Source organism: Leucoraja erinacea, chromosome 18 (genome assembly GCF_028641065.1).
Source record: "Leucoraja erinacea ecotype New England chromosome 18, Leri_hhj_1, whole genome shotgun sequence".
Taxonomy (NCBI): Eukaryota; Metazoa; Chordata; class Chondrichthyes; order Rajiformes; family Rajidae; genus Leucoraja; species Leucoraja erinaceus.
Window position 1 is genome coordinate 17,807,140 of NC_073394.1, and position 21,368 is coordinate 17,828,507.

Genomic DNA, 21,368 nt, shown 5'->3' on the forward strand with positions numbered 1-21,368 from the left:
AACTATATAAATTTTAGGGTGAACATAAATAATATCTAATGTGCAATCATGTGTCCAAACTTTTATTTATTGTAATTAATTATATTTTAATGTTCTTTTATGAAAATGACTCGGTCACAATTTGGAATTAAACTTTGAATGTAGTACTGCTGCAATCTGTAGTCATCGAACAAAATCCGAAAAATGTTTTACTCTAAATCTAGTGTAAGATTTTAAAAAATAACTATTTTCATAATTTAAAAGTAAATCTAGCCTACTTATTTACTCTCCATTACCCTTATTTTCACCATTTATTCTGCACACATATGTCTAAGCAGGCTGCGGTAGAATTTTTGATCAGGAGCCCTGGAGTCAACCCAACCTGGCCTTTCCTGTTGACTCCCCTGCTCACTTCATCACTGAGGACTTGCCATGCTAAGTAATCAACAATTCACTGCAGCAAAACCCTGCCAGGCAGCAAGAGAGGCTGTAGTATAAAAGAGTCACATGGAGGTGATTCACAGCAGCTACATTTCACAAGGAATGACCTGGGACAGGGACAATGTATGGCATATGAAGAATTATTTTTAGCTGGTGTTGGGATAAAATTCACAAAGCAGATCAAACTTGCTCTTTTTTTATTATTAATTGATAACACTCATCTTCGGCTATTGGCTGACACACTAATAAAATACTGAAGGAGATTGTACTTTCAGAAGTCATAGAATCGTACATAGTACAGCATGTTTGCCCCACCTTGTCCATGCCAAGGGCCTATTGGATTAGTCCCATTTTGCCTGGATTTGGCCCGTTGCTCTTGAAACCATTCCTATCCATATATCCATAAAAATATTTTGTAAAAAGTCAAAGTTGCATCCACTCCTATTGCTTCCTCTGGCAGCTCATTCCAGATAGGGAACACCCCCTGAACAAAATAGTTACAATTAAATTATTTCTCCCCACTTTCACCTTAAGCCTATGCCCTCTAGTTTTAGAATCCCTGAAGGACACTATCCTGCCAAAATATTGAGTGTTCACTTTATCCATGCATCTCATGATATTGGACACCTCAATAAAGTCACCCTTTAGCATTCGACACTCCAAGGAAATAATTCACAATCTATCCAATTCTAAGTGTAACTCAAGCCCCTAAGCCCAGGTAACATTTTGGTGAATCTCTTTTACACCCTTTCCAACATAATGGCATAGGTGTTCTACATGACCTTAAACCAAGTGAACATAAAAGATGCAATGATGTTACCCTTCTGTCTGAAGAAGAGCCCCGTCCCAAAACATCACCTATCCATGTTCCCTATAGATGTCGGATGCTGTCTGACTTGCTGAGTTACTCCAGCACTTTGTCTTAAATCAGGAAGATGATGTCAGACTGGGGCTTCATATGTCTGGTGAACGGAAAAAATTGCAGAAGGTAAAATATTCCAGTGCTTTGGAGATTCAGGAAAAAGTAATATGCGTCAATGGTCAGTGCGACAAGTCTGTGATTAGCATGTGGACGCTGAAGATGATAAAAACCAAGAGAGTAGAATGTTAGAGAAATAGGACAGGCATAACATGATGTAGATTAGTTATGAGAATACAAGCTCTTTCCATTCTTTACCTTAGGCTTACTCAAAATACTTATGAGAAGAAAATATATTTTTATCACATTTCATGTTTTATCCCCAAAGTTCAAAGACAATGCAGCAGCACGTTAACTACTAGCAGCACTTATTCTCTCTTTAAAATATGATGGTAATTATGGTTATTGGATTCAGTAGGTTATATAGATTCATTATATCGATGAATACACTCTTACAGGTGTAAACGTTTGTTGTGTGCTAATCAGTCAGCAGAAAGACTACAATCAATAGATTAGATACATGATAAAGGGAATTACGTGACTAACATTTAGTGCAAGATAAAGCCAGTAAAGTCCAATCAAAAACCGTCTGGGGATCTCCAATGAGGTAGCTAGTAATTCACATCTGCTTTCTAGTTGTTGGTAGGGGGGCTTCGTTGTCTGATAACAGCTGGGAAGAAACTGTCCCTGAATCTGGACGTATCCATTTTCACACTTCTGGGCCAGGGTGCAACTCGTCCTTGATTATGCTGGCGGCTTTGCCGAGGCAGTGTGAAGTGTAAATTGAGTCAATGGAAGGGAGGTTAGTCTGGGCTGCATCGCAATTCTCTGCAATTCCTTGCAGTCTTGGATGGAGCTGTTCGCAATCCCGATAAAACGCATGATAATAAACTAAACTTAAACTCAAGGTAGAGAACATATTGATTGGTTGATTGTCGCATGGCTTGGTTCAAATGCCCAGAAACGAAGATCACAGAGAGTGGTAGATACTGCCCTGTCCATCAAAGGATTTAATAGGAGGTGCTGCCTCAAAAAAGGCAGCTAGTATCATCAAAGACACACATCACCTTGACCACGCTATCATTTCATGCCTACCATCAGGAAGGTATGAGCTATAGGGAGATATTGAGTAGGCTGGGTCTCAATTCCATGCAAGTCAGAGACTGAAGACTGAGTCTGAAGAGTCTCGACCCGAAACACCACCCATTCCTTCTCTCCAGAGATGCTGCCTGTTCTGCTGAGTTACTCCAGCTTTTTGTGTCCATCTTCGGTTAAAACAGTTTGCAGATTATCTGGTGTTTTGTGCGTGGGAGCTTGTGTGCGTTCCGCAGGCAACCAGACGGTAATAAATAAAAAGTGCTTCTTGTTGTCAAGGGGAGTGGGAGGAGATAAAATAGTTTGTTGTCATGCACTATGCCCCGGGCCGTCTATCCCGGCGGCCAGGGTGGGGGTGAATCACCCAGTGTGGGGGTTGGGGTCCGATGGCGGTGCATCGCATTCAGTGACTCTGGGTGGGCGGAGGGACCAGCCTGTCCGACACCTCAGCTTCACTCGACTCACAGTGCGGCCACATGGGGGAGATGAGGCAGAGGGTGGCCGTGGGAGAGTGGGGGCTGTCCCGAGGGATGGACATCGTTGGCCGCTAACGACCTGATGCTTGGGTTCAGATTGCCCAGTCACCTATGGCTTGTGTAGGAAAATGACCCCCACCCCCCTGCCGGTGGAGAGGGAGGAGAGAGAGAGAAGGGGGAGAAAAAGAGAGAAGGGGAGAGAGAGAGGGAAGAGAGAGAGAGGAGAGAGAGAGAAGAGAGAGAGAGAGAGGAGAGAGAGAGAGGAGGAGAGAAGGAGGAGAGAGAGAGGGGGAGAGAGAGAGAGAGAGGGGAGAGAGAGAGAGAAGGGAGAGAGAGAGAGGGGGGGGGAGGAGAGGGAGAGGAGAGAGAGAGGGAGAGGGGGGGAGAGAGAGGGAGGGGGGGAGAGAGAGAGGGGGGGGGGGGGAGGGAGAGAGGAGGGGAGGGAGAGAGAGAGAGTAGGGGGAGGAGAGAGAGTAGGGAGGGGTAGAGAGAGTAGGGGAGAGAGAGAGGGGTGAGAGGGGGAGGGGGAGAGAGAGAAGGGAGAGAGAGAATAATAATAAATAAATAATAATTTTATTTATAGAGCACTTTAAAAACAAACATAGCTGCAACAAAGTGCTGTACATCACTAATCATTGACAAAAAAGTTAATACACACCAAAAATAACAATCAATAGAAATAGTAGCAAAAGACATGTAAAATAAAGAAACATCAAAAACACCACAAACAGAAGCAAAGCCTCAGGCATGGTCAAAAGCCAGGGAGTACAAATGTGTTTTAATACTGGATTTGAAAATGGACAGTGAGGGGGCCTGTCTGATGTGCAACGGCAGGGTGTTCCAGAGTGCTGGAGCAGCAACAGAGAAGGCTCTATCCCCTCTGGGCCTCCGACTAGACCTCGGTACCTCCAGGAGCAGCTGACCAGCTGACCTGAGGGACCGGGCAGGAGCGTATGGGTGGAGCAGCTCAGAGAGGTAAGGCGGGGCGAGCCCATTCAGAGATTTAAAAACAAATAACAGTATCTTAAAATGAACTCGAAAGTGCACCGGGAGCCAGTGTAGGGAGGTCAGAATTGGCAATATGTGCTCCCTCTTTCGAGTCCCTGTTAAAAGGCGAGCAGCAGCATTCTGAACCAACTGGAGATGAGCCAGTGAAGAACGAGCAACACAAACATAGAGCGCGTTACAGTAATCCAGCCTAGATGTAATAAAGGCATGGATTACTGTCTCAAAATGCTGCTGCTCGAGAAGGGAGAGAGAGAGGAGAGATAGAGAAGGGAGAGAGAGAAGAGGGGAGACGGGAGGGTGGGGGTCATTCTCCCAAACAAGCCATGGGTGACTGGGCAATCTGAACCCAAGCTACAAGTTGTAAATGGCCAAAGGTGCGCATCCCTCGGGGCAGCCCCCACTCTCCCACGGCCACCCTCCTCGGGGTGTGGGTCGGGTGGAGCGGAGGTGTGGGACTATGTTCATCCCTCTGCATTTTGGCTTTGTTTCCATTCGGTTATTTATCTTCCACTTCTTTGCTTTGGCTTCTCGTCCGTCAGCGCCACGTCCGCACACAGATTGTGGATGATCAGTCATGACCATATTGAATGGCAGTGCTGGCTCGAAAGGCCGAATGGCCTACTCCTGCACGTATTGTCCATTGTCTATTGTTTAAGAAACAGTTAGACAGGTACATGGATAGGACAGGTTTGGAGGGATATGGACCAAGTGCAGGCAAATGGGACTAGTGTAGCTGAGACATTGTTGGCCTGTGAGGGCAAGTTGGGCCGAAGGGCCTGTTTCCACACTGTATGACTCTAAGAAGTTATCGGAGTCTGAAAACCGTGACCACCATATTTAAGAATAACTTCTTCCCAACAGTTTAGGATCTTAAACATTAAACAACAATAATCGCAACTATGAACTGTCTATGGTTGCACCAAGGACTGTTTTTTTTTCCTTTTGCAGTAGTACTAGAGTAATTAATTAATTGAATTTTTATTGATTTATTTCATATATACTATTTACATGTTTACAGCACTATTATGCTGCTGCAAGGAAGAATGTCATTGTTGGATGTCAGTAAATGTGACTATTAAACACTCTTGACGTATATATTCAAGATTTCTCATGCAGTGTGAAGTTATTTTGCTGTGCTTCCTCTTACTTTAAAAAACACTTCATCATACTTTTATTATTCCTATTTATTAATGCATACGATATGTTTATAGGTAGACAAAAATGCTGGAGAAACTCAGCGAGTGTGGCAGCAGCTATGGAGCGAAGGATCTAGGCAACGTTTTGGGCCGATGACTGATGCAGGGTGGGGGGGAAGAAGAAAGGAAGAGGAGGAGCCGGAGGGCTGAGGGAGAGCTGAGAAGGGGAGGAGACAGCAAGGGCTACCGGAAATTAGAGAATTCAATGTTCAGTCCACTGGGATGCAGACTGCCCAAGCGGAATACGAGGTGGTGCTTCTCCAGTTTGTGGTGGTGCTCACTCTGGCAATGGAGAAGGCCCAGGACAGAAAGGTCGGACTCGGAATGGGAGGGGGAGTTGAAGTGCTGAGCCACAGGGAGATCAGGTTGGTTAATGCGGACCGAGCGGAGGTGTTCGGCGAAACGATCGCCAAGCCTAGGCTTGGTCTCACCGATGTAGATGAGCTGACATCTAGAGCAGCGGATGCAATAGATGAGGTTGGAGGAGGTGCAGGTGAACATCTGTTGCACCTGCACCTCACCTTTATAGAATTGGAATGGAACTCTGGCTAGGTGTATTAAATTGTACTTCATTGATTTTTATGCAACTTAAGGCAAGATCATGGGAATGGTAGGGTCATGAAGGTCAAGAAGGCAAGCTTCAAACTATCGCCACACTATTATACTTTAGTGCTTTCTTTCCATTGCCTTTCCTTGCTCTTGCAAACATTTTGAAGAGTTACTGACAACATTGGTAATAGCATGTATGATGATATTCACTCCATGGAATATATTTCAGATTCCATAAAATGATTTGAAATTGATAAAAACAATGTATAATAAGTTTAAAAGAATGTATCATTATCATATGACATGCCCTGCGATTTTAAAATTCTATCTGAGGTTTGAATTAACATGCTATAAACAGAATACACATGACTTAATGGAGGACAAATGTAGAAATCATTTCTTAATGTTCATCATGAATCCTATAAATCGAGGGGAAATGGTTTATTTAAAATGTTCATCATTGGTGGTCCACGATAAGCTGGCTTCCAAGATGGAAATTTGTATTTGATTACAAAAAAAACACTTGTTTGATATACAGTGGTTTAAATTGGTGAGGGAATGTGAATTTATATCATAATCTTTCAGTGTTCATTCTGGCACAATTAAACTGTGCTGTTTCCTTACAAAAGCTCCTGGGGTCACTTCAAAAACATAATAGCAAAGATTGTAGTGGAAATGCAGCAGCTGCCACTTTGTTTCCACTGAAAGCTTGTGGCAATTTACGACCAGCAATCCAGCAAGTCCAGCTCTAAAAATATGTTTCAGATTTTTTTTTTTCACTGCCAACTCACCAGGATAGGAGAGTAAATGTCCCTATTAGTAAAACTGAAAATAAATCTAAGAGCAAGCCGTCCTTTTTGGGTATAATTTGTGAATAGAGATACTGTTTCCAACTGGTCCAAATGAACCCAGTTAATAATGATTATTTTTTAATGTTCATAATTCTGCCCATAATCTATAGGGCACTTCACTGGCACAGTACTCTGTCCAGCTAAGAACACATATATTCATAGAAACATAGAAACATAGAAACTAGGTGCAGGAGTAGGCCATTCGGCCCTTCGAGCCTGCACGGCCATTCAATATGATCATGGCTGATCATCCAACTCAGTATCCTGTACCTAGCTTCTCTCTATACCCCCTGATCCCTTTAGCCACAAGGGCCACATCTAACTCCCTCTTAAATATAGCCAATGAACTGGCCTCAACTAACCTTCTGTGGCAGAGAATTCCAGAGATTCACCACTCTCTGTGTGAAAAATGTTTTTCTCATCTTGGTCCTAAAAGATTTCCCCCTTATCCTTAAACTGTGACCCCTTGTTCTGGACTTCCCCAACATCGGGAACAATCTTCCTGCATCTAGCCTGTCCAACCCCTTAAGAATTTTGTACGTTTCTATAAGTGTTAGGCCCTCAATGCAACCTTCCAAGTTATAATAACAGCTTTGTACAGAGTTTCAGTTTCTTTAAATGTCAGTAAAATAGAAAGCTAGAGATTTGATTTTGCCCAGCCCCAAGTTAACTTCTGATTCCATGGATTGGAGAGATAGCTGCCTGAGTGACATGGGCCCGTCCCACTTACGCGACTTTTTCAGCGATTGCCGGCACCCGTCATAGGTCGTTGCAGGTCGCCGAAAATTTTCAACATGTTGAAAATCCAGCGGCGACCAGAACAAGGTACAACTCTTTGGGCGACTACTCACGACCATACAGGCATCACCCTGCGTCACGTCGCCAGGGTGTCGTCTGTATGGTCATGAGCAGTCTCCTCAGTCGCCCAAAGAGTCGTAGCGTCTTTCTGGTCACCGCCGGATTTTCAACATGTTGAAAAATTTCGGCGACCTGCAACAACCTATGACGTGTGCTGGCAGTCGCTGAAAAAGTCTCGTAAGTGGGACAGGCCCATTAGATCCTGGTTTCAAAACGTTGGTTGTGAGAAATCACGGAGAGAAAGCATGGCATTTGCCCACTAGGAAGAAAGTGTTGAAGCAAAGCTATAAGAGAAAACAAGCTAATTGCATGATACTCAGTTAATGAAAGTCAACGTTGATGGCTCAAAGTAGGATCCCTTGGCTGCAACTATTGCTCATTCTGAGAGATCAGGAATAAGATGGAGAATTTATGAAAGAAGTCTAAGGTTTTCATGCAAAAACCTCATGGATCTTTTCTTGAACAAAAAATACAAGTTCAATGTTCTTTTCACACATGATAAAATAATAACTTTATTAATGCAACTTTACCACAAATGTTATGCACATTGCAAATGGAACTGGAATTTTAATCTGAAATATGTGTTATAGGAGAAAAAAAATATTTCAAATTTTAAATATAGCTCCTTTCCTTGTAGCAGGTGAATCTTAAAACTGCTTCTGCATTATGCAATAAGCAGTAGCCCATGTTATAATCAACATAAATTAAGCCAACAGGCGTGAACATTTGAAGGATTCACAAATCCACCAGGCCAGACTCCATAATGACTTACGTAAAATCAAAATACATTAAAATATTGCTGAGCACAGAATTTTGTACATCATATGGGTGGGAAGTATTCAATTCAAATTGTATGAAGGATAAGCTAATTTTAATCTGGAAATATTCTTGTCTCTGTACATCTACATAATTGTCATCATTATCTTTCACATTTTGATTGATGAAACAAGTTATGAACTGATAATAGTTGACTGGAACATTCCTAAAAACAGCAATTATTTAACCGTAATAAAATTGGTTTATCAGTGGAACCAAATTACTTTCTGTATTTTTTATATGTCGTGAGAATAGTTTAGCATTAGAGAGAAGATCAAAGACATTTACCTACCAAGATGTTTGAAAAAGGTCTGGACCTCACTCCCTGAAAGCATATTGAAACAGAACCCTTCATAATATTTAAATAGCTCTCATTTGTGAACTTGGAAAGTAAGGTCTGCTATCGACCTAATGTCAGAAGCTACTGTATAATTAAGCTGGTGACTCTATTTCAACTGACACTGACTAAATGTGCCAAATAGCTTCATTCACATGTTGTAAATTTCCATGATTCCAGAATAACCAAAGTTACAAATAAACACAATTCATTTAATTTACAGATATTTGTCCCCATTATAAGATCTTTCAGTTGTGCAATGATATGTAAACTTAAACAACAAAAGGCTGCTTGATTAAACATTAAGGGCAAAGACTTTTAACATAATTTATATTTACATTGATGTTTTCAATCGTAGCTAAAAAAGTCATGCAAGGCACAAACATTAAACGCTTCTGGGGACTTTTCCACGAGACCAATCAATGGACATGATGGAAAATGAGGAAACAGTTTGAAATACAATTAATATACATCAGGACATTAATGTTTATATATTTTGTTTTAAATGTTACTCTAAAATTATTAAAATACAAGCTATATCAAATTGCAAAATAGATAATTGCATAGTGGAAGAAAGTTACACTCTACAGTTTGATTCAAACTAAGTTCATTGACAATTTATTGACTTGACAGCATGTCACCCAACTCTCCATCGTCTTCCTGTACTCCATCTCATCATTGTTTGAAACCCAGCCCACTATGGTGTTATGATCTGCAAACTTGTAAATGGAGTTAGAGTAGAATTTTGCCGCACAGTTATGGATTGTTATGGATGATAGTAGATCCTCTTCTGGAAGCAGCACACATAGACTTGCCATACTTAGCCACCTTGCAAACTCTTGTTGTAGAATGCGGAGGTTGCAGGCTTATAGTGCCTCCCCACAACCTTATCTCCTACCTCCCACCCACGAGCTGCAACATTTAGGATTGGGTCGAGCCAACCAGAACTGGTAGCACTTAGCAAAATCACTTGCTCACTGAGTTGGTGAGGTTCGCTGGCAACCAATCTTCTTGCATCTGCTCACTCTCCCTTCACAGCTGTTCATGTGATCCTCTCCAACACACTGTTCTTGTTTATTTCTGACTTCCTGACTGTTCGGGTTATGAACAGTACTCAGGAGCAGAAGTCTGTCATTACCTGGGGATTTTGTGTAGTTATAGTGACAGTTTTCATGAAGAGCTTAACGATCATCAAAAAAGATTATCAGGATGTAGCAGTTTTTAAGCACTGTGATTGGTAATTGATGGAAATAGACGTTGGTCACCAGGAATACTTATTGTAATAGAATTGAAAACTGGTCCTTCAAATCAAATCTATGATTAGACATAAACAGAATGCTTCCTCAGCATTTTGTTAAATCAGAATGTAATGCTTAATGACCTTAAATGGGTTGTAGTTCTCAAATGATCTTGGGATTAAAATACAAAGCAATATATAGTCTTCAAAAATGTTATTAAACAATTGTGTGATGTGAAAATAATCTGTATAAAATTAAACATGAATATATAATGTTACAGAAAAGCCACAAGGACTCATCTAAAACTTAAAGTTGCAACTTCAAGTTTTATTATGGGAAATTATTTTTCTTTAGCTGGCTTCCTTTTACAATAGTCCAATTATAAAGTGACTGGAAAGTATTGATTTTTGACTTCATTTTTAATCTGGTATTTACCAATTGCAGTTTACACTGAACCATTAATACTGGAACAATCCAAAATTGTTTTCAAGCCTTAAATCACCAGGATCTCATTTCCATTCAGCACCTAATTTCACCTAGAAGTATCATCAACAAGTAGTTAAATTAATATTATGGCCATTGATATGTTCGAAACCACATTCTCATTCTCATCCTTTTCCCAGCTCAGATCCAATGAGTTTGTATACTGCCATTGATCTTCTGATTCCATGCCAATATACAATGCCCTCCATAATGTTTGGGACAAAGACCCATCATTTATTTATTTGCTTCTCGACTCCACAATTTGAGATTTGTAATAGAAAAAAATCACGTGGTTAAAGTGCACATTGTCCGATTTTATTAAAGGCCATTTTTATACATTTTGGTTTCAACATGTAGAAATTACAGCTGTGTTTATACATAGTCCCCCCCATTTCAGGGCACCATAATGTTTGGGACACTTGGCTTCACAGGCATTCGTTATTGCTCAAGTGTGTGTAATTGCCTCCTTAATGCAGGTATAAGAGAGCTCCCAGCGCCTAGTCTTTCCACCATTCTTTCCATCACCCTTGGAAACTTTTATTGCTGCTTATCAACATGAGGACCAAAGTTGTGCCAATGAAAATCAAAGAAACCATTAGGAGACTGAGAAACAACAATAAAACTGTTAAAGACATCAGCCAAACCTAAGGCTTACCAAAATCAACTGTTTGGAACATCATTAAGACGAAAGAGCTCTGGTGAGCTTACTAATCGCAGGCCAAGGAAGACATCCACAGCTGATGACAGAAGAATTCTCTCCATAATAAAGAAAAATCCTCAAACACCTGTCCGACAGGTCAGAAACACTCTTCAGGAGTCAGATGTGGATTTGTCAATAACCACTGTCCACAAAACACTTCATGAACAGAAATACAGAGGCAAGATGCAAACTACTGGTTAGCTGCAAAAATAGGATGGTCAGGTTAAAGTTTGCCAGGAAGTACTTAAAAGTACTGGAAAAAGGTCTTGTGGACAGAAGGCAAAAAGGTCTTGTGGACAGATCCAAAGCATACCACCTCATCCGTGAAACGTGGCGGTGGGGGTGTTATTGCCTGGGCATGTATGGCTGCTGAAGGTACTGGCTCACTTATCTTCATTGATGATACAACTGCTGATGGTAGTAGCATAATGAATTCTGAAGTGTATAGACACATCCTATCTGCTCAAGTTCAAACAAATACCTCAAAACTCATTGGCCGGAGGTTCATTCTACAGCAAGACAATGATTCCAAACATACTGCTAAAGCAACAAAGGAGTTTTTCAAAGCTAAAAAATGGTAAATTCTTGAGTGGCCAAGTCAATCACCCGATCTGAACCCAATTGACCATGCCTTTTATATGCTAAAGAGAAAACTGAAGGGGACTAGCCCCCAAAAACAAGCATAAGGTAAAGTTGGCTGCAATACAGGCCTGGTAGAGCATCACCAGAGAAGACACTCAGCAACTGGTGATGTCCATGAATCGCAGACTTCAAGTAGTCATTACATGCAAAAGATATGCAACAAAATACTAAACATGACTACTTTCATTTATTTGACATTGCTGTGTCCCAAATATTATGGTGCCCTGAAATGCCGCTGTAATAAATACTGTGGTCATTTCTACATGGTGAAACCAAAATGTCTAAAAATACCATTTATTAAAATCCGACAATGTGCACTTTAACCACATGTGATTTTTTTCTATTACAAATTTCAAATTGTGGAGTACAGAGGCAAATAAATAAATGATAGGTCTTTGTCCCAACATTATGGAGGGCACTGTAAGTGCAGAATTTACTTGCTTTTGCCTGTTAATACCAGTGCCAGCTGAGATGATTGCCAGAGGTGGTACCTATCATTCTGCCCCAGGGCATTGCAAACCCCTGCAGGCTTACCAGCTCTCAAACCAGGGTACCCACTTACTGAAATACATCATTTATATCTGGCACTGTTATAATGAACAACAGACCAGTTGCCAGGAGGAAAGTAAATGGAGCTTACTTCATTCTTCAAGTTAGTTTCTTGATTTTCTTTTATTGAGGAGGTCCATGTTTTTTCAGCATTTTAATCGTAAAGTAAACTACTTTTTAATTTTTGATACATAGAAAATAGGTGCAGGGGTAGGCAATTGGGCTCTTCGAGCAAGCACTGCCATTCAATGTGATCATGGCTTCTTCTTCTTCTTGCGTATGCGTGCACAGCCTAAAGTTGTAGGACAACTTGTTCTATTTGATCTTATTTGATTGTGCACACCGGGTTGATTGCATTTGTCAAAACAGGGCGGACCACGTGAAGGTTGCAACCTCCCACCCCGTGATAATGGCTGATCATCCACAATCAGTACCCTGTTCCCGCCTTCTCCCCATATCCCTTGATTCTGCTAGCCCAAAGAGCTCTATCTAACTCTCTTTTGAATGCATCCAGTGAATTGGCCTCCACTGCCTTCTGAGGCAGAGAATTCCACAAATTCACAACTCTCTGGGTTAAAATGCTTGTCCTCATCTCAGTTCTAAATGGCCCACCCCTTATTCTTAAACTGTGACCCCTGGTTCTGGACTCCCCCAACATGGGGAACATGTTTCCTGCATCTAGTGTGTACAATCACTTAATAATTTTACATGTTTCTATAAGATATCATCTCATCCTTCTAAATTCCTGTGAATACAAGCCCAGTCATTGAATTATTTTATCATTTGACAGTCCTGCCATCCCAGGAATTAACCTTGTGAACCTACGCTGCACTCCTGAAAAGGTTAAATGCTTTTAAATATATAAAAGATACATAGTGGAATAATTGACTAGGTTGTGGCTTATATTTCGTCTCAAGCAGCCTTCTCCAGTGGACAAGCCCGGGCTTGTCTCAGGTTGATGTATATTGAGACAATGACCGGTGCTGTTGAAATGTGTCTACCAATTGATAAGAGAGACAAGCTCAGAATTGCCGTGTAGTGATGTGTATTGGCTGAATCTTGACTAATATCTTTGGAATGTGATTAAGTGATGTGACCATGGGTAAGATCTTTGGAATATAATGAAGTGACACACAGTATAAAAACACCATGCAAATCGTTGTTCGTTGAAGTGGTAGCACGGGGAAGTCAAGTGTCTGTTGCTTACTTGACTTATGTAGCCCCGTCATTTCTGCCAGCTGATGATCAGTAAAGCTTTAGTTGGATTACCTAACGTTTTTCTGAGTTGTCTGTTTATTAAGAAGTGAACCTTATCACTCCATCAATAGCAAGAATGTCCTCCCACAAAGTAGGAGACCAAAACTGCACACAATACTCCAGGTGTGGTCTCAACAGGACAATGTACTTACTTGTACAAAAGGACTTATTTCTTCCTATACTCAAACCCTCCCATTATGAAGGGCAGCATGCCATTAGCTTTCGTCACTGCCTGCTATACCTGCATGCTTACTTTCAGCGACTGATATACAAGGACACCCAGGTCTCATTGCACCCCTTTTTCCTAACCCGACACCATTCAGATAATAATTTACCTTCTTGTTCTTGCCACCAAAGTGGATAAACTCATGTTTATCTACATTATACTGCACCTGCCATGCATCTGCCCACTCACCCAACCTATCCAAGTCACCTTGCATCCTCATAACATCCTCTTCACAGTTCATACTGACACCCTGCTTTGTGTCATCTGCAAATTTGCTAATGTTACTTTTAATTCCTTCATCTAAATCATTAATATATACAGGTGCACAACCTTTTATCCGGTGTTCCAGAAACAGAAAAGCTCCGAAAACCGGCCATTTTTTCCAGATGTCGTCTGCGCACCAAAGCTCGCGTTTGGCGCAAACCTGACCCAAAACGACCCACGGTCAACCCAGGTCTGTACTACTGTAGCGGCTGCCATCACGCTTAAACATCTGTAAATCATTGCTTAAATGTTAGTCAGTTAGTTTGGAGGGCTTTTATGTGAAGGGGGGTGAAGGGGTAAACTTTAATTCTTAGTCCCCATGGTCGGAAGGCGGGGGCGATCATGCCATACCGGGTCGCTGTTCAGTAAGCTCCGCAGCTGTGGCCGGTGGGGCCGCGGGCGGCGCATAGCTCCGACCCCGGCAACTCTACCCCTGGCTGCGAGGCGACTCCAAATCCAGCGCGGCCCGCGGCCGGACACCCAGCCCGCGAATGTCGGGAGTCGGCGGCGCCGCAGCGCAATGCCTTACCGGGTTTGCGGCAAGCTCCGGAGCGCTGTGACACACAACATTCAGAGCCGCGCAGCCAGGGGTAAATTACCTCCGCGGCTCCTTGCTCCGCGAATGTTGCCACCAAAGCGCTCCGGAGCTTGCCGCACGGCGACCCGGTAAGGCATTGCTCGCTCCCCGCTGGTATCCAGCGCTGCGACGTCGCCGACTCCCGACATTCGCGGAGCTGGACGTCCGGCCGCGGGCCGCGCTGGATTTGGAGCGCCTCGCAGCCAGGGGTAGAGTTGCCGGGGTCACTACAACCGGCGCCGCCCGCGGCCGGACGGAACCTATCCGAGGTTGGGAGTCGCCGACCCTGAATTAAAGTTTCCTCCCCTACACATCCTCACCACATAAAATCCCTCCAAACTAACTGACTAACATTTATGCAATGATTCTCCCGGTCTCCGGGGAGGAGGCAGCTGCTCCAGACTTTTCAAACCGCCCGCGCTACCTACCTAATCTACGCTAAAAATCTTCCATTCTGAAATCCGAAAAAGTCCGAAATCCGACAAGTGTCTGGTCCCAAGGCTTTCGGATAAAAGGTTGTGCACCTGTATATTGAAATCACCGATAGCCACCATAACATTACGTTTGTTACATGACAATTTTAAATCCTGAAGCAACTTGCACCCTTTCTGCAGGCTATTGTTTGGGGGCCTGTAGATAACTCCCTTTTGCCCTTTTTGTCCTTACAATTTCTCACTTCTATCCACAATGAATCTACATCTTCTAATTCTATGTCACCCCTCACAAAGGACTGAATTTCATTCATTACCAACAGAGCTACCCCACCCCCTCTGCCCACCTGTCTGGCTTTCCGATAGGACATATAAGCCTGAATATTCAGTTCCCAGCTCCGATCCTCTTGCAGCCATGTCTCTGTAATTCCTACAACATCAAACATATCAATCTCTAACTGAGCTCTCAGCTCGTCCAGTTTATTTCTTATACTTCGTGCATTCATATATACACTTTTAATTCGGTAAATAGGAGAGGAAAATTGTCTTATGAGGAGAGATTGATGTAGTTACGTTTGTATCCATGGTGTTTAGAAGAATGGAGGGGACTTGATTGAAACATACAAAACCCGCAGGTATCGTGACAGAGTGAATGTAAAGGGGATGTTTCCTCTTGTGGGAGAATCTAGAAATGGGGTCAGTTAAAACATAAGGGATCTGTCATTTAACTCAGAGATTACCTTTTGTTTCTCTCATAGGAACATCAGTCTGAGGAACTCTCTTCCACAAAGGACAATGAAAGCAGTATGTTTCCTTTTTTAAGGCAAAGGAAGGTAGATAATTGAAAACAAGGTGTAAAAGGATACTGTGGGTAGACTGGAATGCAGGCTTGAGGAACCAAGTGGACAACTCCTGCTCCTAATTTGTTTGTGCATAAACATATGAATTCAGAGCGCTGGAGGTAACTCTGGGAGCCAGTCCTCTCCAGCTTTCAAAGCAGCTCTGTGAGTGAAGCAGGCTGCCTACTTTGAGAGAGACCCCCTATTGCACTCGTCCACCCCATGTATTTCCCATGAGATATTTACACCACAGCGCTCTGTTTAGGGATTCCTGAGCAGATATGGTCATAAAATTATGTTATTTAATCAAACGGAAGAATCCTCAAACAAGGAATAAACCAGGTGGGACAAAGAAGAATTAGGATGAAAACACAAAATTAAGCTCTAAGTGGAGAAATGTAGAAGAGATAATGGAGAAAGGAAAAAGGGTTATCTTAAAAGTTTTTTAAAAACAGTTCTTACTTTGTTTTAGACTTCCAACATTCACTATCCCCAAAGAACAGAGACTCAACATGTGTAAAATTACTTCCTTAGAGCAAAAGCGATTGATCAACAGTATTAATCACAACATGCTCTGAAAAACTTATTTAAACTGTCAAACCTTTTTAACGCAACATTAGTAGTGATGTATCTGAAGTCCAAGCCATTGAACTCATGCTAAAGTTATTAGCAGCATTACCAATAACTCTCCATGGAGGAATAGATTCTCTCTCATAGCAACATATGGATTTCTATATTTAATTCAAATGTGCATATGTCAGAAGATCCTGTCATAAGTAGATGCTGATGGTCTAATCATTATTACTGTCACAAAATATTACTATTATTGAATATGTTATGGAAAAAAACAGCAGAAGCAAAGAAAGAAATACTAGAGTGATCACAAAAATCAGGTTCTAGCCATAATGTACACTTGGCAGTTTTGAGGTTATCATGTCAAAAGTGGTGGTACTTGTCATGTACTTAACCTATCAGTTTCCCCTCGCCCAAATCCTCTGCCCCACTATCAAATGAAAAGTCAAAGCGCACTCCTTTAATACAGTGTGATAATGTCCTCATGATAATCTCATTTACAATTCAGCCCATGCACCTCCTCAGGGGATTTTCATTCTGTGTTCAAAGCAGTCTCAAGCTGCAGGCAGAGAGATGCACATTATGTATACACAGCAGAAGGCATTAATAAGGATTGCAGCTGCAGTGATCCCTGGGCCTGCCTGATAAAGGTGACTCACACCCATAACGCATTTTCACTTGCAGCAGCATCAGGAAGGTTAACCATGTCACTCCATCAAACACGACAAGGCAACATCATTCATTCTGCCAGCTGGTACTGTTAACACTTGTAGATGCACCGAGAAAAGAACATAAGATATTTCAGGCTGCTGATGATATCATGCCTCAAAATGAACAATTTGTATTTTTATTCATTCATAAATGAAAGGTGACAACGCATGATCTTGGTCTCGGCAGCTGCTCCAAGCCCCCCGCATTTTTCCCAACAGAGACCTTCACAAAATCTAATTTGACTTCCAGTTAAGAGGTTTACGAACCAAAGCCCACTCCGTTGCAGGCTGCAGGAACCGTCGCTCTCATTATTCATCCTTTTGAAGATCAATACAGTATTGAATGGAAAAAGGGCAGGCTTCCATGCACAAGACAGGTGTTGTAAGACAATCAAACTGTGCAACCAGCCTTTCTTAATACAGCATTTTCATGAAATGCATTCAATTGCAATTGGCATATGCAAAAAACGAGGAATCACTGTCCCATCACTGCTTCCAGCATATAAATTGTATGCTGAAATCAATAATGCTTAAAGTTAGCTATGAAATTACGAATAACCATAAACAGGACTGAAGTGGTTTAGTAATGTACGGACAGCTCTATACTTTAGTGCATCTTATTTGTGATGACTCTTATTAATTCATTTCTGTACCACACACCTCCCTTTCTACACCTTCTCCTAATGTTCTATTTTTCAAAAACATGGTATAAATTCAGCACAATGTGTTGAAAGCTAAATCTATCATTGCCATTATAAATACCAGCACTTTATAAATTCTAGCCATGTCACATACTGGTTACATTTATTTTACTCATTGTTGGTCAGTACATTGCACAGTTTTTCAGAATGGCAGGATAGTGGGTAATGTTTTATTATTATTTGCTTCATAACAACAGATATTCACAGGTTCTAAATATTTCTGAATTCCCAAAATAGGAACTGCACTTCAAAAACTATACTCTGACTCAAAGTGCTTTGGAATGCCCTGAGTCTCTGGAACATGTCATGTATAGGCAATACTTCCTTGTTCCTTTGTCTTGGGATATGGGCCCATCAGTACATCATGGTGAAAACAAGGGAATACAAGATCTCTATGAAAGCACAGGAGTCATTCAAGACATATTCCTGTCTCCAGATCAGAAGGTTACTAATTCAAGAGTTATTCCAGAAATTTGAGCACACAAATCTAGCTTGACACTCAAATACAGTATTGATAATGCACTTCACAGTTGGAGATGCCACTGTTGAAATTAGGTCAAATGAATTATCAAACAGAAGATCCACTTGCTCTCTGAGGTGAACATAAGAAGCAACAGCACCAGTATTTTGAAGAGGAAGAGAGGTGGCACTAATGTCCCGGGATTATTCCTCAACATCACTAAAATAAATAATGTGTAAATTACCAGATAATTAATTTGCTGTCATACTAATCTATGGACACCTTTCCTACATTATTATGGTGGGAGGTCCAGAGTTTGATATGAATACAGGTCTTTCTTAAAGAGCAAATATGAGTCCTTTAACGTTATTTGGATTATTTTTTTTTTTTTAATGGTGCACATGAACTGTGGTCTTCACAGTGGATCTGGTACTTAAATTGAACCAACAGCAAGATTACCTGTGGTAGTCTCCTTCCTTATTTATCAGAGATTTAAAGCTGTCTCAACAAATGGGGGACTGAAATTCTGCACTGTGCCAATATGTGGGTGAAACATCTTTTTGAGAATCTGTAATCTATGCAACTGAAATAGTATTTTAACTAAATAGGATGAAATGGTCAAAATAAATATAGTACCATAGCAGACTTCAGTACCCCATTACATATACATAAAAGTTTTGAAGCCAGTTGTTTTACTTACATTTATGAATTATTTAAGTTCAGGCCCAAAGTTGCACAGACTACTAGAGTACATTCAGCATCAAATCTCTGCAACCGTCTCTTTAGCAATTCTGGATTAAAAAAAGAATTGTATCACTGATTCTCTACTGGAGCAAATTTACATAACAGTGGAAAATATCTCATAACTAATCCAGTGAGTTATCAATTGCCCTCAAAGGTCCTACAGAAAAGTCATAACGCTCAACAGAATGGAATACATTTTTGAATTTTAATAAGTTCCTAATCATTTTCAACCCATGCCCCCCTTGTCAAGGGCCTGAGAATTCTCAATTTGAATAAACTGATAAATGGTAGTGGACTCATTTGTAATTCCCACTCTGCACACCACTCCCTCCCTATATTCATGCCCAAAACATCTTGATCGAGGACTGAGAGATCAGACTACATGGCCATTAATTACCCTCTAGATTATACTGAGTGTGAAAATGGTTTGAACTTTTCAACAAGACTATAACATGGATGATTAAACAGAAGAGCAATAACCAGGACTTTCTTGCAATGTCGAGGTTGGTTTCTTGAGTGCTAGTCTATTCACCCACCACACCTCCCCACAAGTAACTGCATGACTCTTCTATATTTAAAGTTATTCCTACAATATTAAACAAACATTTGAGTCTGATGTAGTTCTTCTTCAAAACAACTTCTTTCAATTTTGTTTCTAGACAATGCACTGCCAAACTATTCAGTGTAAAGAACGCCTGCAATTATTAAGACTCATGTGTCTTCTGTTTTCAATAATGCAATTGAATAGAATTCATCTTATTTCCAATTTGCGTCACAGCAGGCAAAATACCAGGAGACATTTTTTATTGCTCTTTCTGCAGAGGAATAACTCTGAACATCACCTATTTGGTGTCAGCTTAAAATGTTCTTTCCATTCTTAAAATACAACTTTCCTAAATTACTTCAATGGTGCAATGTTGCGAATAAAGCTGTTGTTACCATCGCTGTGGCAGAACAGATTACACGAAGAGCATGAAGAGCAAATTTGCATTGGTGACTGTTTTTTCCGAATTAGCCATGAAACATAGTTCATTTTCATCCAGTTTGGTAGCTGCATGTACGTTTGTGTAAAAATTCATGCGCAATGTATACATAAAATTATTCTTGATTTTATGTTAAGCTGTGTGCATGATCAGTAAGTACGAGAATGCCGTGCAGCCAGGTAGACTTTTTTAACGCATGATGCTCGAAAGAAGGTGCAATGACTTGCTTCAGATCAGATAAATGTTGATTTTCACTAACGTTTTCCATGTGTAGATCCTGAGACCCTTAAACAAAAAACCTGTGTAGTAAGGAAGGAACTGCAGATACTGACTTAAACCAAAGATAGACACAAAGAGCTGGAGTAACTCAGCGGGACAGGCAGCATCCCTGGAGAGAAGGATTATGTGACGCTTCGGGTCGAGACCCTTCTTCAGACTGGTTAGGTATAAGGGAAACGAGAGATAAAGACGATGATGTAGAGAGATGAAGAACAATGAATGAAAGATATGCAAAAGGGTAACGATGATAAAGGAAACAGGCCATTGTTAGCTGTTGGGTGAAAACGAGAAGCTAGTGCAACTTGGATGGAGGGAATACTGGGGCTACCTGAAGTTAGAGAAATCAATATTCATACCACTGGGCTGCCCAAGCAAAATATGAGATACTGTTCCTCCAATTTGCATTTAGCCTCACTATGACAATGAAGGAGGCCTAGGACAAAAAGGTCTGTGTGGGAATGGGAAGGAGAATTAAAGTGTTTAGCAACCGGGAGATCAAAAAGCCAGTTGTCCTTTTTAAAATTTGTTGATATTTCCAACATTAAGAAGTCAAGAAATAGGATTTGTTTCTTTTGCGTTTCAGGTCGGTCAGAGCCATGGAACTCCCTTAACATCCCTGTCTCACCTTACACCCAAAGTTGATTCCTATGTCCAAGCAAATTTGACTAATCTACCCTATTAAAGAAGGTTCAGCATCACAGAGAAGCTGTGCATATTACATGCACACTCTATGCACATTGCCACTATGCTATCGTCAAGTTCAAGAAACCAATTCAAATACTTGAAAGAAATATTAGAACAACTGGAGGTATTACTGGCAGAGGATACACTGACGTTCAAAAATGTGTTTATATGAGGCACATATTTTACAATACCTATTGGTTTTCTCAGAAATTCCACAGTTTACATAAGAATTTCATCTGACCAGCTAGGTTTGCAGGCAAAGAAAGGAAAGTTGTAAAACCAGCAAATAGTTAATTCTTGTTCTTTAGGCAAACAAACCATTTTTGGAAGTTTGTCAGAAATATTATTTTGCAAATGAGTCAGGAAATCTGTCTTCCCACATCAGCTGACTGTAAAATGTCTTAAAGTGTAGTGGCACCTAGTGGTGGCTTGGGGCAATACGAACCCTCGCTATTGGCTGGCACGGTCATGTGATCACGGATGTGTTTTCGCGGGTTTTTGTG

At 41.1% G+C, this 21,368-nt stretch overlaps 1 protein-coding gene across 10 annotated transcripts in view; it reads right to left on the bottom strand.

Moving 5' to 3' along the window:
- LOC129705702 (serine/threonine-protein kinase BRSK2) overlaps positions 1-21,368 on the bottom strand; it is a 702,405-nt gene that overhangs the window by 508,671 nt on the left and 172,366 nt on the right. The gene's annotated exons all lie outside the window — the stretch shown is intronic.